The following is a 24,889-nucleotide window of genomic DNA, read 5'->3' as shown; positions in this document are numbered from 1 at the left end:
TAGGAGAATAACTCTGCCACTGCTTCCAATATAGCAGTCATCTATTTAAAAAACACACATGGCAAATATCACAGTCCTAAGTAACCTGTTCCCAGTTGCACACTGAACATTTTGGTGATAAAGGAGGTGACGAGACTGGTCACTCTACTCACTGCTTCTAAATCACGCTATACCCCAAGCACCCTCCACTTCTTGTGCATGTTTCAATGTAATCTAGGATGCTTTCACCCACCTTCTAACCTAGCCTACAAGTTTATAGTATGAAGCGTCAATCTTTCTTCTTCCACAAGACTTTTCCTGACTTGCTCAGCTCAGTCATCTTTGCTTCTGCTGAACATGCCATTGCTTCATATTGAGAAAAGGAAGAAGTCACAAAAAATTGAAATCACTCATGATTCTAATATTTAGAGTCATTAGGGAAAAGATATAGCATGGAGGGGAAAATACTCTGGAGAAATTCTTAATTCCATTAAGGGAGAGAGGGAGTGTAGGGGCAGCGGCATGGGGAAAGGGGAGGATTAGGAGGTGGTTGGGACAGTATCCCCAATCAAAGACATTGTTGCAAGCTATTCAGTGGAACTGCTCAGGTTCTAAAGAACCAATGAAAAGGACTTGGTGGAGGTGGGGGGAACTGAAATGAAAAAGGACCATGGATAAAACTCAATGTGTTCTCTTTTTCAACACATTCTCTCATTCCTACTCTCATATTGAATGAGAGAATTATGGATGAATATGTGTAATCTGTGTAGAAGAAGTCTGAGTTCAATGAAAGAGAAATTAGGAACGGTTTTGATTCTATCATTGTCCTGCCGGCATTCACTTGATCTTCCCTTTCCTCTTTCTTCTTCCCTTTCCTGTGGCTCTAGCATTCTCATGGACTCTGTTTTCTCATGACCTTTTCCTGAGCCAGTCAGCCATGACTAACCAGCAGTGTCACCTGGCATGCAGTACAGTGACCTGTGCATTAGAAGCCGATCTGAAGTGGTTGTGAGCAGGACAGACATGCTGAGACTTCCCAGAAGCGAGCAGTGAACCTGACAAGTACTTGGCCTAGAATACCACATATGGCTCTAAACCTTTATCATCACAGAAATGATATTTGATGGTTGTGCATGCAGGTTTCCTGGGTCACTCCTCTAGTTGTTGCTATAGAAAAAAATTACACTAACAGCTTGCCAATATTCAGGTAGAGTGAATCGTTGCTATACATTTTAACTATTATTTCCATAATTTCATCCTTGGATTCCTTTAAAACTCTTGGGAGAATGCCAACGTGTCACAAAGATTCATGAACAGCCAACTCATTAATTTTTTATGCTATTACAAAAGTGGAATTTCTAATACCTGTCATTTTAATTTCAACTTTCAAATAATTCACTTTAGAATATGCCTGTAATTATCCTTGTTTTACCATATGCTATAAAATTTTCACTAAAATCCAAAAATATTTGTGGAAATACTGTTATTTTTAGTGAACATTAACTGAAAAGCTAGCAATAGTATCAGCTTCCTGAGACTGAGAAATACAATCTTTATGGCACCTTCTCTGTGTTCATGCTCCATGATTAAGCATCCTAAGATCCAGATGCAGGTGCCTTTGATGGGCTATTCCAAATGTGGGGCCCAAAGAGACAAAGTTCCATAGGGCAGTGCGCATGTACTACATTTGCACAGTGTTTTCAAGCTCCAAGCCTCACTTCCTGGTAGCAAATGTTTGCACAGTCACTAACTACGTAACTTTCACCAAATTATTTCCTCTCAATGAAATTTAAACATCTTCATCTATGGGATGAATATCAATATCACATCACAGAAAAGTTATAAGGATTAAATGAATTGTGAATGCTGCTTGGCCTAGTTACCAATGCCCAGCATGCATTTGCTAAATATTAATAGTTAATATTATGAAAGGAGACTTTGATTTGAGATTAACTAGCACATGTGATTTTAAGTTCAAGTTTTCAGCCTGACCAAATTATATTTTGTTATTAAAGGTGAGAAAACAAACCTCACTGATCTGATAATCAAAGTAATAAGTAAAACATATCTATCTGAAGTAATTAGTTTTGATTCAACTATGCTTCTACTATGGGTTATTTATAACTAATAAGGATTCTCAATCAGCATGAAGGCTAGACCTTCTGAGATTTACTTTCTTAATGGAGTCATGACCTCTAAACATTCATTCTTACCCTAAAAATAAAGAAATTAGGAACTTCTATGTGAAATAATATGGCAAGATGACAGAAAATACTCATGAAAAAGAAAGAACTACTAACTCTGATTTTAAAAAAACTTTAAATATAAGACTTTATCTACAAACTATAATGAATACCTAGAGACTACAGCAAGGTAATACAAAATTTGTGAAATTCAATCACACTTACAAATGCAATGTTTAATATTACACATTAGCAGACTCGCATTTTACTCATTCAAATAGACTCGCATTTTACTCATTCTCCACACACCTCTTTAACTATTCTATCTCAAGCCCCATTATAGCTTCTCCTTGCTGTTCAAAAGTCAAATATTGCTGTCTTCTAAAGTATGACCCTTGGTTATTTTTTATTTTTCTTCTATCTAGGCACCCTAGGAGATGTCAAAATGGCATACTTTTAAATATCATACCTACAGTTTTGGTTAATTAAGGCCCACTTCATTTCTTTTACGTTGTCTTTGCTTTTGTTTTTAAACAAAGAATGGATGCTTTGTTTTTCAGTTGTTCTTTTTTTGTAACAATTTAGATCATAATTTCTTATTGTTTATTTTTCTTGCCTTTGGCAGTATAGCATGCTCCTAACTCATCATGGCCATCACGCCCATTGCTAATCTGTTACATAAATGACATTGGCTATTTAGATCTAATTATGTCACTTCATTGCTTGTAAAGTTGCCAAAACAAGATAATCCATTATTTGTGAATTGAAAAAATGGAAATTTCTTCATTGTTAGTGGGAATGTCAAATGGTGCAGTCATTTTGGAAGGCAGGTTTCTTAAAAGCTAAACATGCTCATACCATAAAATTACCAATCATGCCCCTTAGTATTTAACCAAAAGAGTTGAAAATTTTATCCACACAAAATCTGCACACAGACATTTACAGCAGTTTTATTAATAATTACCAAAATTTGAAATCAACCAAGATATTCTTCAGTCAGTGTATGGATAAGTGTACTGGTACATTTAGATAAGAGAACATTACCTAGCAATAAAAACAAGCTATAATGCCATGGACAGACATAAAGAAATCTTAGATGTATATTACAAAGAAAAAAGTCATTGTGAAAAAACTATATACTGTATGGTTCCAATTACATGATATTCTAGAAAAGGCAAAACTATGGAGAAAATAAAAATTTCAGTGGTTACCAAGAGACTGTAGGGAGAAAATGAACTGGTAGAGCACAGGGAATTTTTAGGTCAGTGATATTCCTTAATATAACATATTTGCAGATATATATCATTATATATCCATGAAAACCCACAGAAGACAACATCAAGAACAAAATTTAACATAAACTATGGATTTGGGATGACAATGGTGTATCATTGTTGGTTCAAGGGCTGAAACTTGTACAGGGTGTTGATGCTTGAGGAAGTTATGCAAGTTTTGGTGCACAGGGTATGTACTTTTGTACTCAATTTTGCTATGAGCCTAAAACTGCTGTAAGGAAAAAAAAAAAACACCTTTTTCTAAAAAGCCAGAAGCTCTATATCTCTATATCACATTAGAACACAAACAATATATTTCATAATATTTCACAAACATTCATTAACATTCACTCAAAATGTGTGAACTCATTAGCTGTTATCACTAGACAATGAATTTGTGGAAATCAAAGATATCATTCTATTATCTTGAATTTTTCAGGGTCTAGCACATTCCTGGTGCATGTTTTATACTCAATAATTATTAAGCAAATATAGAATCCTAGTTAAGGCAAACTCTTTAATGTGAACAAATTCCTGTGAAAATAGATATGTAAACAGAAACAAATACTATTTGTTTGCAGTTGTCTTACCATGCTTCTCAATTTTAATCATGTTATACTTACATAATCAAATACATGAAATAAGGATACAAACTGAACAGTAAAAATTGTAATAAGGGAGACTGATATTTCAGTTTCCATATTGACACTTTTTATTCATTACTTTTTTTAATTAACTTATTGCTTGAGAATACATTGGCCACAGTTCACAGTTCAAATACCTAATGTATATTGCAGCATGTATAAATCTATTTTCTTGTAGGAATGAGAGTGGATACTGGTTTTTGTTGTTTTTTGTTTTTGTTTTTCAATTGGTATGTTTGTGTTAAGGAACTGAGTCTTTGAGAATGTTTTGGAGTGCAATTGACTTGTCTAATGTCATTAACATCAGTGGCAGTCTAACAGTTAAGCAATTCTTTTCGTTCTCTCTTGTTCTTTTATTTTCTATGCAAAGTAGCCTCACATGTAAAAGACTGGCAAAATTGAAATGCACAATAATTAAGTTATTTATTCCAGGTCAGAGTAGATGGCCATGAGATTGATGTGTAAACTACAGGAAAGTTACATGAGTGCTTCTGGGTAGACATCAACCAATGTGTAAGTCAATAAGCACAGCCTAAAAACATGACCAAGCATCTCCCAATCACAAAAAAAAGTTCTCGCTTTCCTAATCACACAAACTTCATAGAGAGGTACACTCTGTTTGCTGAATACTTCCTTGGAAGCCAGTCAACAGAAAGGCAGTTCAGCTTGCACCACCGGAGTTATGCTGAAATTGCTGTTACTATGTCCCAACACTCCACATTAGCTTCAGTGATGTATATTGAGAATTGACTATACTGGCAAGGGAAATAAAATAAGAAATGAACAAATGAGACTACATCAAACTAAAAAACTCTGCACACCAAAAGAAATTGTCATTAAAATGAAAAGACACACTGCCAAATAGGAGAAAATACTTTACATTACAACTTCCACAAGGGGCTGCTATCCAATAACTACAAAGAAGTTATACAACTCAACAAAAAGAAAACTGACAAATGGACAGAAGATTGATTTTTTTTTTTAATATTCTTTTCTTTTTCTTAGTTGGCAGAAGATCTTAATAGACACTTTTCCAAAGAAGAGAGTAGCAACGGATAGCCAAAAGGCACATGGAAAAATAATCAGGGAAAAGCAAATCAAAACGACAGTGAGATACCACCTAACAACAGAGAGAATGACCCCTATCAAAAAGACAAGAAAGGGCCTTCCCGGTGGCGCAGCGGTTGAGCGCTGGGTTGCGAAGCTGCCCGCAGCCTCTGCAGCACTGGTTCGGTCCCCGGCTGCTCCCCGGCCACCAGAGGAGGGTCCCACATGGCGCGCAGACCTCTCCTGCCACCCACTGCTCCCCTCAGCAGAGTACTTCGGTCCTTCTGCCTGCTCTGCTCCCAGCTCTGGCTCGGTGAATTCTCTCACCCTCCCGTGCTTCTGACTGTACCCAGTGCTTGCATAAATAAATAAAAATAAATCTTTAAAAAAAAAAAAGACAAGAAACAATTATTGGTTAGGACGTGGAGGAAAGGGAATATTCATACTGTCTTATGTAAACTGATCCAACTGTTTGGAAAGAAGTTTAGAAGTCTCAAAAATTTAAAAACAAAATGATCATATTATCCTACAATTGCATTCCTAGGTGTATATCAAAGAATAGAAAAAAATGAATTCAAAGGGATATATGCACACCTATCTTCATTGCAGCACTATTTACAAAGTCAAGTTATAGAAACAACTTATGTGTCTAAAGACAGATGAGTGGGTAAAGAAGATGTGGTATATAAATACAATGGAAAACTACTCAGCTATTATAAAAACCCAAACACTTGTCACTGGTATGGATGGAACTGAATGGAAGTACAGTAAGTTTAAAAAGCCAGAAGGAGAAAGATAAATAGCATATTTATTTCACTCATGTGGAATACAGAGAAACAAAACAAAGAAACAAGCAAAACTAAGCCAAAACAAATCCTAGACATCTGATTGTTGAGTTGAGGCTACCAGAGGTGGGGAGTGAAAGTGGGGAGGAGATTCAATGAACTCCGGTGAAGGATTTCTGGTATTTTGGTGTGCTGGAGTAACACATCAGAAGAGGTGTGAACCGGGACCTCTACAACATATATAGTGTTACAAACCAACATTACCTCAATAAAATAAAAAGAAAATCCCAACTGCTAAAAACAAAATGTAGTGACACACAGAGGAGTTTATGGAAGGGGATTTTAGGTATCATTCCCCACATAAATTCCAAGTACTTCAAACCCAGCTATTTTAGCAAGTGAGTGTTTCATAATGCAAACACTCTCTAGGTTTGCAAAATATATCAGTTATTTTTCATAGCACTTACAACTCTTTGAATTTTTTTTTTTTAATTTATCCCTGCCTCTCCTCACCAAAACTCAAGTTCCATGAATTTAGGAGCTTCAGTTGTCTTTTCACAGCTGTATCTACAATACAAATATTCAATAAACTTTTTTGAATAATTGAATGCATTCTTAACTTCTGTGTAGTATTTTAAAGAATGATATGTAGCATTTTATATAAGGGTCTTCATATTAGTAAAGAATTAGGGATGGAGGGTCACAGTTTATTGTGAAGAACAGAACATGTTAATGAAGAGCTGCCCTTAGATTACTCAGTAGGTATCATTTGTAGTGGTGGAGAAAATGGTAGGTAGTGGTGCTCATAGCTTCTCCTTAGACTCCATGATTCTAGCGTGCAAAGTAAGTGATCTAAGACCTTGATCTAAAATAAAGATGAGAGGCTTAAATAAACCATGAAGCTGTATTTGAACAGTTTTTTACTAACAACAGCATAGAGCTAGATGAGTGTGAGAATTCATGTGAACACACATACACACATACACGTGTGTGTGAGTGCCACATACTTTGTCTAAATGAGATACTCCTTAAGATCCAGCTGATATCTGTGAATAACTGAAAAATCACCTTGACTCCATTTTACTGAGTTATTAATGCTTGGAAGAATAAAAGAGCATATTAAAGGATAATATAGAATAATAATGAAAATGAAACTCTGGGCATCTTGATCAAGAATGCTCCCTACATTTCCAACCCCTAAACTTGAAAGTACTGGAGATAAGTGGAATTCACTAACAAGGTCTGTGCTTTAAAATCTGAAAATAAGTTTTAGTTAGGAAGAACCTCAATTCAAAAGGGAATAGAGTTTTGCTGTAAAAATTTGCACCTGGAGTTAGTGGAAAAGCCAAATTTTGCAGCATTTAAATCAAGCAATGATGCTGCAGCCAAGCAACTATGAGTCCAAGAAATTAAATGACAATACTGTGTTGGATCTAGAAAGTGATAACTAATATAACAGCTGTTTCTTCTTCAAGAGTGTAAATATGAAGAGAGAATGTTTGCAATGTCTCACTTTAAATATTGATTTTTGTTCACCTTTCTGGTGAGGTGTACCAGATATTACTGTTTGATGTATTTTGCACTACTGTAAACATATCTACTTCAATAAAGTATATGAATTTTGATTAACTCTCCCAGATACCACACAATTAGACTGTTTGAATAGCTGCCAACTTCTCCCACTCACTGCCTATTAAATATATGACATTACAACAGGAAGCAATAGCACAGCCCCCATAACGCCCTTCTGTTTTGGACATTCAGAATGACTGCACCATATGTGTAACTTTTCTTTCCACTCTGGACAAAACAGAAAATATATTTCCCAAGGACATTTACAGTAACAGAAATTAATAGATGAATTATTTTACCTAATTTGAATAGAATGCTTTATTATTAATAACAAAATAAAGGCTTTTCACCCCTGTGAGTTACTCATATTAAAAACACACACAAAACTTAAAAAGGTTTGTCTATTTATCTTTTTTAAGAACTAACTCTTAGTTTCATTGATTATTTTTGTGTAGTCTATTTATTACTCTGAGACTTGCTTACTCCTATTTTTCAAGTTGCTTTAGTTGTAGTGTTTGATTATTTAGTTGGGATTTCTCTTGCTTTTAAATGTTAGTCTGTATTGTAATTGTCTTCCTCATTAAGACCACTTTTATGCCATCCCATAGATTCTGGTATATTTTATTTTTTTTTCCATCTTGTTAATAAACAGAATCACAAAAGAAAAAGGAGAAATCGCCACACATAGCGCAGAAATACAAAGGATCAATTCTGAACAACAATATGCAAATAAATTTGATAACTTGAAAAAATGGAGAAATTTCTAAATCAATATAGTATATCAAGACTAGCCAACAAAGAAACAGATGAGGCAAACAAAACAACATAAACACGGACATTGAAACAGTAATAAAAAAAACTTCCAAAAAAAAACAAAAACCCAGTGTCAGGTGGCTTTACAATTTTTTTTTTTTTCCCCCTGTGGGACCCTCGCCAGCGGCTGGGGAATGAACCGGCGCTGCAGAGGCTGCGGGCAGCCTCGCAGCCCAGCGCTCAACCGCTGTGCCACCAGGGGAGGCCCTCAAATTGTTTTTCAAAATATAAAAAGGAAGATTCCCCAATACATTTTACAACTCCAATACTACCTAATATTGAAAGCAGAGGAAAATAAAATTATAGAACAATATCCCTGATAAACATCAATGCAAAAATCTTCAATAATAGCAAATTGAATTCAACAATGTATCTCAAGATTGTACACACTGATCAAGTAGAGTTTATCCCAGGTATGCAGAGATTGCTTATTTTATATATATATATATATATAAATATTTCTATATATATTATATATATATATACACAGAGAGATCTATCTATATATATATACACACACACACACATATCATCAATTTAACACATCATATCAACAAATATACATAAAGATAGGGGCCTCCCTGGTGGCGCAAGGGGTTAAGCACTGCACTATGAAGCAATCGCAGCCTCTGCAGCATGAGTTCGATCCCCAGCTGGCCAGAGAGAAACCCACAGGGCGAAGCAGACCTCTCCTGCCTTGCCTATTGTTCCCCTCAGCAGTGTATTTCAGTCAGTCTGCCTATTCTGTTCCCCACTCTGTCTCTGGTGAGCCCTCAAACCCCCATCCCCCACATCTCTAGCTTATACCCTAGCTCTTGTACGCATAAATAAATCTTTAAAAAATATAAAGATAAAAGCTATATAATACCATTATATGTAAGGAATGCATTTGATAAGATTCAGCATCCATTATGATAAAAAGTCTAAACAAGGTGAGAATAGAAGGAAACATCCTCAATATAATAAAGGTGATAAACCACAAATCAACAGAAACATAGTTTATGGTAAAAATCTGAACGTTTTCCCTTAAGATCAAAAACAAGATGAGGATGTTCATTGTTATGACTTGATTTATTTCTGCTAATACTAATTCTAAAATTAGTATTGGAAGTCTTGGTCAAAGCTATGAAACCAAAAACACGAGAGGAAGGGGATCCAAGTTGAAAAATAAGTAGTGCAACTATCTATCACTGTTCGCAGACAATGCAAAAATTATATGTAGAAAAGCCTAAAGACTATCAAAAAGATATTGGAAGAAATAGATGGATATAGTGATAAAGCAGGTTACAAAATCAACATATAAAAACCAATATAACCTTTTTATATTCAAACAATGAACAAAAAGAAACTAAGAATATAGCTACATTTATCATTTCTTCAAAAAGAATGCCTCAGAATTAACATGTCTTTGGAGATAAACAACCTATACAAGATGTTTTTAAATTATGTAGATCACAACACAAGCACATGGAAAGATATCCTATGTGGTTAATCAATATAATCAAAAATGACAATCCTGACTAAAACTGTATTTTAATTTAATACAATGCACATTAACCAGCAATATTTTTCAAGAAACTGAACTACAAAAAGCCTCAGATTGCAAAAACTACCCTGAAAAAAAAAAAAAGGAAAAACACACAGATAACACATAACCTGACTTCAAACTTTACTACAAAGCAATATTACTAAAAACAATATGGCATTGGCATAAAAATAGACATATGGATCAATGGAATGGAATCAAAAGCTCACAAATAAAATCCATATACATACCAGCACCTAATCTATGATAAAGGAGCCATTGCCATACAATGAAGAAAGGAAGAAAAATCTGGAAAATTTCTTAGATTTTAGGGGAAAAAAAGTTTAACTCATTTGTAACTGTACACACCACTTTGATTTATTAAGTATTCTGTGATTGTTACTATCTGATTATTCAGCACAGTTTCTCCTTCCTTCTTATTAAAGTAAAATCCATTTCCCTGGCCATGGAGTAAGCAGATTGCCAGATTTGGTAAAACCCTGGTGAATACCATGCCCTGATCCTAGTGATTGAACAGAAACTGCCATATGACATAAGGCAAACCAGTAAAAGCCTTCCTTAGGGTTCACCTGGCTGACACTACATGTACAACACATTTTACCTGAGATCGCAAGGACAGAGTTCTAGAGATATCTGAAGTCTTATCCTTTACCAAATTGAAGGTCTTTAAAAAGTCTGCTTGGAGGGCCTCCCTGGCGGCACAGGAGTTAAAGACACAGTGCTATCAAGCTATTGCCAGCCATTGCAGCATAAATTCAATCCCTGGCCAGCCAGGGAGCTACCCACATGGCACAGCAGACCTCTACTGTCTCGCCTGCTGCTCCCCTCAGCAGTGTACTTCCTTAGATTTGCCTGTTCTGCTCCCTACTCTCTAGTGAATTCTTCACCCTCTCCCATCTCTGGCTTACACCCAGTTCTTGTATGCATAAATTAGTAAATCTTTTTTAAAAAAGTCTCAGTTTGGATACAGGTGAATGGAATGGTCTGGTAGTCAGTTCAAATGTCATCTAGATCTTTTTTTTCCTCATTAATAAGACCTTCAGGTATCTGGTGATGCTGTTACCCCTTTTGTCACATCTGATAATTATCCCTATTTGTTTTAGCTGGTTTGAGTTGGGTTCCAATCATTTTCCACAAAAGAAGTCGTAACTAAAATATCTTTTCTCAAATAATTTCATCAAGAGTGTATTACAATGAAGTTATTTTTCTTCCTCAAAGGAGGCATTCAGGCTGTAAAGCATAGTTGAGGCAAGGGCTTTGGAAAAAGACCATGAATCAAACCAGAATTCTTTTATATACACACTGTATGACTTTACAAGTTACTTAAGTCCCCTATTCCCTTACATACATATTATCTTACATAAAAATCAAGATAATAGCACGAAACATATACAAAATTCCTGTGAGGTTTAAATGATACATGTGTTCACAGCCCACAAAACTAAATAGCTGTTTCTATTTTACAGATGAGGATCCTGGAACTCAGAGAGGTCCAATAACTTATTTAAGTCATCATGGTTAAGAATTAGAATCCAGCCCTTTTGTCCCCCAAATCCCTGCTCTTCCAAGCATACCGGTTGCCACAGGGAATAAGGAAGGAAGAGGATGAAGAGGAGATAAATAGATTTCTAACAAAGATGTCATGCCTAATTCACTCCTTTAGAATTAAACCACATGTGGAACACATCACTTATGAATTAAGATACTTGTACTGGAAAAGAGTCTTCCATTTGGGTAAATACTAAAAATAAGATGAATATCATCTGTAACAAAAAAGCTGAAACAAGAACCTCAATAATGCTGAGGAAAAACAAATACGTGTAACTCTTCTAGTGTTTCCATACTTAACTATTGGTATAAACAAACTGATTTCTATACACATCTGGCACTGCAATGTACACAATGTCTCTTTTCTACTTTCACATCTAAATATGATGATATGGAATCCTTTCCAATAAGGAAGTCTTCAAAGGAAGAGCTTCATAATGTGGCTCTGAATGGAATAGGGTAGCTACAGCAGGTCTCAATCTTGTCCCCTAATCCTATCTCTTTTTCTGTGTTAATTTAACACATAAGATGTCAAATAGTTTTCAAAAAACATTTGTGAATTAAAATCCTGTTGAATTGAGAAAATCAACTAGGCTTACTGTCTCAGCTCTTCTTCTCATTGTTTGTCTTGCCTTTTTCACAACTCTATAGATGTTGTTCTACCTCACAGACACTCCGAAACTAGCTAGAGAAAGCCAGTCTCATCAGTGGCTCAATAAATGCTTCACGAAGACAATGAACAGAACTGTCCAAGTCAAAACTGTCAGTTGATAAAAATATTTCTGCTGAACTTCCTTTTCACCACCAGCAAATTTATGGATTGGTAAGTAGTTAAATTGTTGCTACCTTATTTAAACAATAGTAGAATGTGCAAAGATATTAGAAGTTACTAATATATGAAATTCTATAATAAAGAGTTTTCAATATTTGAATTCCATATAAATCCTAGAATTAAAGTAGATTGATCTGGCTTTTAACATAGCAAAAAGGGTATAAAATATACAGTATAGAAAGAAATGACTTGACTGGCATTACAAGGGAGTGTTTTTTGGGTGAGGACTTCCTGAGTAAAAAGGGTAATGTCCTCCAATAGAAAAGCTCTATACACAGTGCTCTTAATGGGAAAGGTGGTTACAAATGTAGCTCAGCTTGCACCCCTGACTGGTCAATTCCTTGGAGCTTTCACATTGATTAATGTTGCCTCTATCTCTGTTGGCTCTCAGCAAGATAATGCTCCACTTTTTGTAATCTAGCCTTTCATTAGCTCCCAACAGACTTGGGATAGAATTGTCATGGTAAAGATTATGTCATATTAAGGAAAAACAATATACACAGGAAAAGACAAGAAGCATTTTTTATAGAATGGTAGAGCTCTTTCCTTGTTTCTCAAAATTTAGCTAAAACTTTACAACTAATGGCAATGAAAGATGTTTCCTTTTTTAGTAAACAAAATATTTTTTTCATTTTATCATACAGCAATACTTCAAAAAGTAATGGAAAAGTCACACTTTATTATCTTAAAAATGGGCAAAATAAATAAACAGGAAGGGAAAAAAGAAACAGCAATGTAGTTTTATATTGATGTTTATATAAGAATTCTTTTTTTAATTATTTTTTTTTATTTTTTACATCATTGTTCATTTTTAAACAATATTTGCTTCCCCCCCTAATCAGGTGTAGTCCCCATAGAATTTCCTTCACCAATGCACCCAGGCACCATCACCACAGTCCCCTAAAGGAAGATTCTAAAAAGCTACCAGAAAGTCCCCATCTTCTCATATTGCCATGCAGCAGCCAAACTTGTTCTTCCACCTTCATTTCTATCTAGGGGATCCTTTCAAAAGACGTGTTATATGCTATGTCTTTCTCCTTCAACTTTCTAAGAAAGTGTCTCTTCTCTCACCCATTATTCCACCAGGTGAAAGGAAAGCCTCCAAAATACACACACACACACACACACACACACACACACACACACACACATGCACACGATCCTATGGAAGCCAATAAGAACAGATGGTGACTCAATCACTAGCTGGACATTTGCTCAACTGTAATGATCACTAAGTTGAAATATGGTATCATCTCCAAAACAGAGTAGGGACAATTGTCATGTTTCTTCCAGAGCTTGGGGATGTATTTGAAGCAGGACAAGAGATTACATTTCTTGCTTGGATAATTCTGAATGCTGATGAAAGCCTAGATTATCCTATAATTGCAGGGCAGGAAGAAAGGGTAGCAGTAGGACAGGTCTCCTTGGTGTGTTAAAGATGCACAAGTTTCCTGATGACAAAGTGAATGCCATATAAGAACAAAAATTTTGAGTCATTTTGAAGGTATCCCACCCAAGAAGGAAGTCTGCAAAGTGAAGATAACCAGCAATGGGAGACTAAAATAACTTCACATATTATCCTACTGAGAGCTAATCATCCAGGTTAGAAAGCTGTGCAGTAGTGGTTTGTGCAAGGTTCTGATGAACAATAGGAGACCTAATGATTTAATATCGACTCCTTAGAAGAAATGGAGCAAAGAGAAAATTTTAATTGTCCCACCTTAATGAACAACTTCTGCCTGTCTCTAATTCTTTCTAATTCCTTCTACCACTGCTAAAATCCTGGCAAGTCTAGAAAAAGGTTGGGGGAAAAAGAGTTTAAGTACAGTCCACACCTTCTTCCCCAAGGGAGGTTTCCAAATCATGGATTCTGAATTATTTGTATAAGGGAATATTAGTGGAATGAGAATTGAAGTTTTAGTCAAGATTGAAATAGATTTTATTACTTAATTTTTATTATTTTTATCAAAATGAGACCATCCTTATGGCTGAATATGACTAAAATTTTAACATCAGCATGGATCCAAAGTTTAAGAAAAAGGAAAGAGGAATTTTAAAAAAATTTTAAAGTTGAAAGACTAAAGAAAAAATAAATCACTGATTTCCCACCTCATTCATCTTAATTTGTTAACTGTGCATATAAAATAGGCAAATTTACCAATCTCTCTGGTTCCTTCATGAAATATTTTCTCTGACCAAATATACAACCTGTTTAGAATAATCTTGAGCATTTTTCATTGTAGTGGGGAAACAAACTCATCAGACAAATTAATATCATTGACTTGGACCCCAGAATCCTTCCGTTCAAGCTCCTAGTCTTAATGACAAGGTTAAAATTTCCTAGTGACCCATATAAGATTCTTGCTATCTAATCTCAATTTTCTCTTCATTCTTATATCCTGTCTCTCACTTAGAATGCTGGCCCCTTACATGTGATTTTAAAGAACTCTGTAAGATAGTGTGGAAGAAATATATATGTGATTATTTTTAAAAAATTGAAATCACCATTTGTGACAACATAGCTGAGCCTTTAGGGCATTATGTTATGTGAAATAATTCAGACAGAGAATTACAAATATTTGATCTGACTTATATTTGGAAACTAAAAAATAAATTGAAAAACAACAAGCTCATCAATACAGAGAACAAATTATCAGAGAGACAGGGAGAAGGCAAAATGTGTGAAAGGGGTCAAAAGATACTATATTTCAGGTATAAAAAAATTAAGTCACAAGGCTCTTTCCCATGCAAAATAGTAAGTAAAAAAGAGAGAGAGAGAGAGAAAAGGCATTTACCAAAAAGAAGAAACCTGAAGCCAAGAAAGGCAAAGTTAAGAAAGCCAAGGCCAAAACCCCTAAGAAGGAAGTCCCGCTGTAGCTGAAACCTGTCTTAGTCAGAGAAATTGGAAGATAACCCTGATCTGCTATGTATTCCTGAAAGGTTATGTACAAGAGGAAGTATTCAGCATATAAATCCTGTATTGAAAAGAAAAAGCAGGAGATGGTTCTTGCAACTGTCACAAATCCAGCTGGTGTGACAAGAATGGCAGCACCTGAGTGATTAAACATCACAAAATGCCTATACATTATCCCATTGAAGATGTACCTAGAAGGTCATTGAGCCACAAGACAAAAAACCTTCAGTCAGCATGTGAGAATTGCAAGCTGGCATCACTCCTGGGGCCATCGTAATCATCCTCACAGGGTGCCACCAAGACGAAGGGATGATTTTCCTGAAGCAGCTGAGCAGGTGCTTGCTACCTGTGCCTGGATCTGTGTCTTTCAATCCAGTTCCTCTGCACAGGACACGTCAGAAATTTGTCATCAATACCTCCACCAAAATTGATATTTGGATGAAGATCCCAAAACTTCTCACTGATGCTGACTTCAAGGAGCAGCTGCTGGGCCTCCCCGGTGGCACGGTGGGTTGAGCACTGCTCTGTGAAGCTGTCTGCAGCCTCTGCAGTGTGGTTTCGATCCCCGCCAGCTGGTGAGAATCCCACATGGTGTGGCAGACCTCTCCTGTGGTGCCCACTGCTCCCCTCAGCAGTGTATTTCTGTCGTCTGCCTGTTCTGCTCCCTGCTCTGTCTCTGGTGAATCCTCTCACCCTCCCGCGCCTCTGGCCGGCACTCCAACACTTGTATAAAAATAAATCTTTAAAAAAAAGAAGAAAGCTGCATAAGCCCTGACACCAGGAAAGAGATCTTTGACACTGAGAAGGAGAAATATGAGATTGCAGAGCAGCACAAGGGTGATCAGAAATCTATGAACTCACAAATTCTGTAAAAGCTGTTCCTTAACTCCAGGGCTACCTCTGTTCTGTGCTGGCACTCACAACGTAATTTACCCTCACAAATTGGTGTTCTAGATTTCCTACAGAGAATCAAATTAAATAATGATCCATTTGAAAAATAATGTCATAGAGAAGTAATGTACAGTATGGTGACAGTAATTAATTACATTATCTTGCATATTTGAAAGTTACTAAGAGTAAATCTTAAAAGTTCTAGTCACAAAAAAAAAATTGTAACTATGTATGGTGATAGATGTTAAGTAGACTTATTGTGGTGATCATTTCATAATACATACAAATAGCAAAAATCTTTATGTTAACACTTGAAACTAATATGTTGTATTTCAATTATATCTCAAGTTAAAATAAAGCAACTCTTTTTTCTTTGCCCTTCACAACACTATGCCCTTTCACATCTCCATATTATTGTTTTTAGTGTTTTCTTGAAAATCGTTTTTTTAACCTATTCTATCTACTTTCCAACCCCTGGTGAACCAGGACAAGTGCCTTCTCCATTGCTAGAGAGGATTTGGAGAAAAGGAGCCCTCTAACATTGCTGGTAGGAAGGCAAAATAGTCCAACCACTATGGAAAGCTGGTAAAAGACCTTCAAATTATTAAAAATGAATCTAGTATATGACACAGCAATTCTGCTCTTAATAATCTACCCAGAACACACAAAAATATTAATTCAAAAGGAAACCTGCAAGTCTATGTTTATTGAAGCACTATTTACAATAGATAAGATATGGAAACAACCTAAATGCCCAAAAACAGATGACTGGATCAAGAACATGTGTAATATATGTATAATAGAAAACTACTCAACAATCAAAAAAGATAAATTCATGTAATTTGCAGCAACATGGATGGAGCTGGAAAGGATTATGCTCAGTAAAATAATTCAGAAGGAAAAAGAAAAACATTGGATGGTGTCACTTAATGGGAAGAACAAGGGGAATATAGGGAAGCTGAACAAGGGGTCAGGAAAACAAAAGACAAAACTAGCAGGCAAACTAGAGAACTGAGACATATCACAGGGGAGGGTGAAGAGTCAAAGCAGAAAAGGGAAGACAGCAAGAGATGATGGTGACGGTTCACAGGTGATTTGTGGTGGGAATTTTATGGGGATTACACCTGAGTGGAGAAATCAAACATTATAAAATAATGAACAATGTAAAAAAAAAATAAAAAAAGCGAAACAATGTTTTCCTTTAAACTAAAGATACCTGCTAGCTGAATTATTAAGATACAAGTATAGGAAAAAATATCATACTTTCAAGCAGCCTTTAGAGCTATATCATCTCCTCTTTTTCAATTCTGTTGACAAGAGAAATGAGGTCCACAGAAATCTGATATTAGGTCTATGCCACATTATAACTCAGAGTAAGTTACAACACCAGAACCCACTTCTCCTGATAACTAGCCAGCTTTTAAGTTTCTCTACAGCTTCCCTCCAGAATGTAAGTATATGAGAAAATAAATTTTTGTCAAAATTGTTCATGGATGTACCTTCAGTACCTAAAAGATGCCTAGTATTTAGGCCTTTGGTAAAAATTTATTCAAAACATGAATAAATGAATGGAAAAAAAAACTATACTATGCCTCTAGGATAAGAAGCTGAGCTTAAATAAGCTGACATATAAACTACATTTTGATCCACAAAAATAAAGTAACTGGAGTTTCTAAGTGGAAAGAATGCAAAGGTAACACTGGAATTCCAACTGCAAGATGATGGTAAAATCTCAGATATTTAAGTTTCTCCCTTTGCTTTTCAAAGAATATTTTATTTCTTACTGTGAGGTGTTTGTGTGTGCATGCATATTTAATTTTGCTTTCGTAGAACACAAAATTTGAGATTAACCCTAAAAAATTTATACCACAAGAACTCAAGGTGAGAAAACAGAACTTATATTTAAACAGCAATGTTAATATATTCGTTTAGAAGTAATTTTTATGGAAAATATTTCCAAAGAGTATAGAGAGGATCAACGGAAGAAAAATAAAAGCACCGGTTTGCAAACTTCCACTGTTAAGCAAGGAACTGATTTTAGTAAATTCAAAATGCCTTTGAACTACTAGAGTGGGCATTTCTGACAGCTTCAGACCAGGAGCAACTGACAGCATTGTGAGCTTTGGGACCTGGGCCATCTGCCCTGCCCTTTAGAGGAGCAGGAAATTATGAGAAATAGTCATGGGTTAGAAGAATTTGTGGGGGTAGCAAACCTGGAAGGACTGGCGACAGCGCTGGTTGCCATAGCACTATGACCTGACATTTCCAGCAAGAGGACAAAGCTGAAATCTATCTGCCATGCCAGAAAGTGGAGGCGGCAAGAAAATAGGTACAATTCATGAAGTGAAAATTTTGGAATACTTTGAGCAAGACTATAAAGGGTAAGGAAGAACTGTTTATTAATGCTGCAAAAAAATTACATTTGACACGTGATCGGATGTCAAGCAACTTTCAAAAGGCAGGTTGAGTGATAGTTAAATAGCAAACTTTCCCTAGGCATGTACTTAAATAATTGCATTGCTAGTGTCTTTGATTTTCATAATCCCCAATTCACCCTGCTTGCCATTTTCAGTTTTCCTTCTCAGGATGCACATCCTGTTCACTTTAAAGCAAAAGACAGAAGGGCGAAGGGATGGCATCCGAGGACTTCTCACTTAGGCAATTGCATTAAATTTGTAATCCATGTATGGAACAAAACCCCAGGACAACATTTTCTCCAAATGTATTTCAGTAAAGAGAAAGCGACTGCTAATATTGCCTCCCTGCTGAACATCTCACATCATAGTAGAGGCACATTTTCTATACAAGTCATTGTTGGTCTCAGTCCCCAAAGAAACTAAGGACAGAGCTAGCTGGGAGCTTTAATAATCTATCATTATATACACCTCCGGCACAGGATTTGGGATCTTTCTACTTAAGGAAATAAAGCCTATGCTTTTCCCATTGTGATTTTAGGGTTTATTAATCCCCTTCATGCTCTATTCATCAGAAACCCAGTCTCAATTTCACTTACAACAAACCGCCCCTCCTCTTCCACCCGCCAGATGTCTATTATTATAGAAGGGAAAAAGTTACACCTTATACATGTGTATAGTACTTCATTGTTTCTGTACCCTATGAATTCTGAGTGCCTAAAAAATAAAGGTTTAAATGGTGATGGAGTGGGTGGGATTCAGGCAACAGGATAATTTGCTATAGGAGGAAGTAAAGGAAACCAGTGCCCAGGGGTGTGGAAGTAGAACAAGGACTGAGAAAAAAGATTTAAACAATAGCAGCAGGATGGTGGAATTAATTTAGTGAGCAAAAGCAACTGATGGAATTTTTCTTTTTTTCCATGATTTTTCTTGATTCTATAAATTATGTGGTGAGACACAGCATCTGGAAAGGAAGACAGTTGGGATGTGGGTAAAGCAGCAGCAGCATCCTTATGGCTGCTGTTTCAGTATCTCCCAGGTGAGGGCTATAGACTCTCAACTGACATGGCATCAAATATTCACTTAACAGGATTCTAAAGAGTTTCCAAAATACACATTCTTGTAATTAGTTTGTTCAACTGAATTTGTTTCATGTTATTTCTCTGATTTCTGATCAGATTCTGATCTGGAAGTGAATATTTCCATAAAGACTTTTTATGTTGAGTAAAATAAAGTATAGAAATTTTCCAATCAAATAAACACGCAACTCTATTTGAGACTGACAAATTCATCTTCTAGTTCAACGACTTACACTGAGTGTAATGATTTCTGTCTGAACTTGAAAGTTAAAGGCAGCATCAAAAGTGAAGGGACTTTTATTAAATATAATTAGTTTTACTGAACCCATGAATCAAACTAAAGTGTGAATTGTTAAGTTTGGGCTAAGAATTAAATTTGTATTCATGTTTTTTACCTATGCTCTCAAAGCTTTGGTGATTCAAATTAAATGAATGTAGGTGGGAGGTAAGAATCCTAATCATCTACTTTCTGTCCAATTTTCCAGATCCATCCTTTGGTAAGTAGCTTCTATTATCACTCCCTCCTTTTTTTTTAAGATTTATTTATTATGCATACAAGAGCTTGGATACAGGCCAGAGGTGTGGTGGGGTGAGAGGATTCGCCAGAGACAGAGTGGGGAACAAAACAGGTTCACTACCTCCTTGATCAACCCCTTTGACCCCTTGTTCCAGCCTGATAGATCCCCAGGCTTTCCTCATTTATCAGGTCTTTCTCATACGATAGTTACTCTGCTTTGAACTGAAGCTTCCTTCTGCACTGCTGGGAAATGCAGGCTTTTCCTAGAGCCTTCCCTGCTTGTTTCAGGTAGTTAGTGCCTCCATCTTTTGGAATGAATAGGATTTTGTTCTTATCTCAACTTATGCATTTGTATCCCAACCACAAGGGAAGACATGACAAGTGCCTTTGTATCCCAGTCATTACATTGCAAAGAGAATCCCTTGTTGGGAAGAAGGGGAGGAAGGTTCCTATAAGGGAAGTCCTGCATCTCAGTCAAGTCTGCATCTCCACTGCAGGGAGACAAAAGGAACCTCAGTAATGTTGCAATTCTTACCTGATATAAGGCAAGTAACATTAGCTCTCTGAGCCTTGGTTTCCCCATTGCATATTCAACAATAAAAATCTATAAGTTACAAGGTTGTTTCAAAAATGAAATATGTGTAAATGCACCTTGCTTGCTAAGAATGCCATGTGAACATGAGAAATGGAGGGGGGGGGCAGCTAGAAAACTGTCCCCATGTTAGTTCTCAAATTCATCCTGGGATCTAAGTTTAAATAGCAAGCCTCTCTTCACTCCTCCTCGAGACTAGGAAGGCTGCTTCTATTTTAAAGTTTACAATGGAGCTTGTAAGTATTTCTATATTTCCCTGTTTCTTAAATGTTGGCCACCTTTGTCTTATTAACTTTTTGGCATTTTTAGTAATCTCTCAGAGTCTCAAGAGAACAAACAGTAAGTAGTCTAGAAATTTTATGTCTTCTTCCAATATTGACCATTCTTAGCCCATAACTAATGAGGGCTTTTGAAGGAAATGAGGCTTTTCATTGTGGAAAACAGTGATGCAGAAAGAATTAGTCTCTCTCCTTGTCTTGCACAGTCACCAGGAAAACACCACAAATTCAGTTGCATCAGTTGTCAGGGAGCCAACTGACTTTTGGATATGGAAGATATATTTGGCTCTCAGCTGGCCCTAAACATGGCATCTATCTTTCGATGCCAGAGACCTTGCAATGGTTTCAGATAAAGACAAAGTTCATGCCTTAATCAATTTATTTACCTTTAGGAACTTTGGGTTGCTTTTGGAAGATTTATGTAATATCTCCTTCAATACAGAGATCCTAAGGTGTTGGTGTTTATTTTTCTGTTCTTAGGATTGTTCTAATAGGTCTATGAATTTTACTTTTATTGGTGCAGAGGAAAAGGTGTATTTGGCACTGGTGATAGTTTTGTAAGAAAAGGCATGCCGTGGGGTTTACTATTCTTCGACTATTCCTTTTCCACTTGTTCTTATTGTTGGGGTATCATTTAATAAGGTTGAAAACTAAGGCCCCACCCCTTGCTCAACAGAAAGGTTTGGGAGGCTTGACTAGATAAAGGAGAATGATAAGGTTGCTATAGGGACCAGGCCATTAGACTGGTCACTTTGACCATGAATGCAGAAGCAGGGCCAGGAAACATTCTTTGTCAACAGTCAATGCCCAAGACCAGAACATCCCAGCACTAACTGGCCCAAATCAACTCCAGTCATGAAAAGCCTGCAAAAACAGGTTATAAAAGGAGTCCCAAATCCTTCTTCACATGCAGATTTCTATTTTGCCTGCTGCTTCTCCTAGCAGTGTATTTCTATAAATCCATCTTTCCTGTTCTTCACTCTGTCTCTGGTGAATTATTTCATCCCCCCCTCTGGCCTAGATTCAGATTTTTCCCCTGAACACCTATGTGAGTATTGTTCACATCCTGTTTAGAAGGTAAAATATTCCTATTTGAGGAATACTCATGGGTATTCTAACAACACTCTTTTTAAATAAGTAAATCTCTCTTGGGTCTTAGATACATTTTCTCCAATATGGTATGTTTTTACCTTTAAACCAGTCAAAAGATTACAACATCTGTAAAGCAATATTTTCGCATTCAGACATAAAATACAAAATAAAACATCACCAGTATATAGGAATGGTATTGCATATCAAGTAGGAAAACACTAAACAATATCAATGAATTCCACTAAGTACCAACAGCTATTTCCCACAGCTAACTTAAAATAAGTCCGGCAGATAAATGAAGATTTATTGACCTTTACTACCTGTTCCCAAATTACTTCATTTAGTTTTAAGCCTATATGATCTGGGACACTCCTAGATGCTTCAGTGCAAGTACACAATAATAGACTAATTCTTGGTTAAGAAAAACTACCTCTGGTGGTCAGCTTAATACAAAAGTAATACAATCCAATTTACTGGCAATATTACACGCAAAGAATTTCTCAGCTGAAGCATGCGTGAGGATTAGGTGAGCCGTTACCCAATGACTCCAGGCATTGTTTTGTCCTTTCAAATTACTGAATGAAAAAAGGAAAAACAAAGAAACCCTTGCTGTTCCACCTGGCTCTATCCTCTTTACATAAAATAAGCAAAATGAAAAGGCTTTTCAAAATCCAACACTGTGATTGGAAATGGCCCTGATTGCCCTATAAATGTCCCACCATTCTCCCCAAGAATTGTTCCTTCATATATAATCCCAGCAGATCTCAAATCAGCCAATCAAGAAATACCAGTAGGAACAATATAAGGACTGTGAAAGATCAAGAGAACCCTGTCTGTAAGAAATGCAGAATAGAAGCTTTTGTCCTGCATTAATTTGGGTCCTCAGGTGAGTCATAAAATGTGTAGGTTGGTTCACAAACAGTTGAAAGAATGAAGGTCTTGAAGTTGTCATAATGTGAAAAGGACACATTGAACTATTACTGAATATATTGTGCATCATGAAGTCACAGCCTGCTTCCAGGAAGTTGCTCATAGAAGTCAGCTAAGAGTTTCCCTACTGCCACATACGACAGAAAAGCAAAGCCAGCATCAAGATCAGTTTCCCTTTCTACACAGACTTGTTTGTACGTGAGTGTGTTTTGGGAAGCTAGAGTGGGATTTACTGAAGAGTTCAGACACTTAACTCTACTTTTGTAAAAGAATGCAAAGTAACAGTCCACATCACTTTCAAGCTGTCTGCCAAAGACTGAAGAACTTTCAAAGATAAGTGAAATTTAAAGATTTGGTAGGTTTTTTTTAGTTGCCTGAACAAAATCATGTTCTTGTTTCCTTAAGCAAGGGAGTTGAGGGATGTTTACTTAGTAAGTGCACCTGAGGAGGTAACTAGTCTTACTTAGCAGATATGTTCTTCATCAGTATGTCCATCAGAATTCATGGTGCAGTACTGCGAATGCTCAGAAGCCTAGACTACCATATGCCTCTTTTTTCCAGCTTCTCCATATGCCTGTTTTTAGTGCTTCAGGGCTTCTACTTAGTGTCACCTGGGTTCTGATTCTTACTTACATGTTTGTGTCTTTCTATGGGACTCACATTTTCAAAAATTATTTTAAAAATTTCTCATGGGTTCAGTTATTAACCATTCACTTGAAATTTTGGAAGGGAAAAATTCTAAGTATCTGCATTGTATTTTGTAGTTTATGTCTATCAAATGGTAGACAATAGCATGAGAGATTTCTTTATTATAATTCTGCACTATCACAAACTGCTGATTCTTACTGTTCCAGATTGTTCTCATAATACATGAATCTGTTATGTCACTTTCTTGATTATGGATTCTTAGTCTCAACTGACTACTTATTTGATAAAATTATTATTACATCATGTGTTCCTCAAAATCCATGTATATAAAATTCCTCAGGCTCTGTGAGTACCATGTACTGGCAATCAACAGCTCTTCTTAGTTCTTTCCTGACTTAGAGTCTTGTCATCTGATAAAACACTACCTAATTTCCCAAGCTTTAGACTCTCTTAAGCTTCTATTTGTCATCATTGGAGATGTAGTCAGTAAAGTTGACTGTTCTTAATGTTTACATTGAGTTCTGTCACTGTTCCAAAGCAGGCATTACAGTGAACAATTTTATGAGTAGGTTAGATTCAAAGAAGCCTGAAAAACCCATTATAACCTATTGCGTGGAACAGACTTGCAAAAAAAAAAAAAAAAAAAAAAAAGAGCAAGGAGGGGTTCCCCAATTTGACCTTAAATATAAAGTGAAATCAGTCCTCCAGAACAGATAGTGGGTATGTTAAGAGTATTTCAATATACAAAGTTATGACTCATTTTGTTCTAGTTTATCACCGAGTCATCTTGTTCAAAAGGACCTTAATCAGGACTAGAAACAGTCCTCGTTGATTAACACAGAAACCTTCCCTCCAGCTTTTACAAATGCAAGCATTTTTAGATTCAGTCTTTTATAAGAACTATCTAATTTGTGGGTCCCAAAGATGTCCCGTACTAATCTCCCATGGCATTGGTCTTATCTACTATGCCTGAAATTGCTCTAATTTTATAGTATAATGAAAATAGCCCCTTGGCTCTAAAGAGTCATATATTTCCTTGAGAGTGCCTCAGTGATACAACTTAGCTTACCAAATTAACAAAAGTGATGACTTGGAAATCTTGAAGAGAGAATATAAAAGGATATGCTAATTTAATGACAGGAATATAAGGGTTCTAACTGGTAAAGGCAATAGTAGAGCAATCTTTCTTATCCCTCCCTCTTGTAGAGCATTTAGGTATGAGAAATACTGAATCCATTCCAGCTCCAAAAGTGAACTCTGATGTATCCAACCCATTTGGATCATTTTGGGAATTCAGATATGATAAGGAGT

At 36.2% G+C, this 24,889-nt stretch overlaps 1 protein-coding gene and 1 pseudogene across 1 annotated transcript in view; one reads left to right on the top strand and one right to left on the bottom strand.

Moving 5' to 3' along the window:
• The window catches only part of LOC119261001 (uncharacterized), a 373,660-nt gene that overhangs the window by 112,183 nt on the left and 236,588 nt on the right, over positions 1 to 24,889 (bottom strand). The window lies entirely within an intron of this gene.
• On the top strand, positions 917 to 16,091 carry LOC119260434 (60S ribosomal protein L6-like; annotated as a pseudogene).

This window comes from Talpa occidentalis, unplaced genomic scaffold (genome assembly GCF_014898055.3).
Source record: "Talpa occidentalis isolate TD23 unplaced genomic scaffold, MPIMG_talOcc4v2.1 talOcc4.6, whole genome shotgun sequence".
Classification (NCBI taxonomy): Eukaryota; Metazoa; Chordata; class Mammalia; order Eulipotyphla; family Talpidae; genus Talpa; species Talpa occidentalis.
The sequence above is the reverse complement of the archived record's forward strand: the minus strand, read 5'-3'. Positions and strand labels throughout refer to the sequence as shown.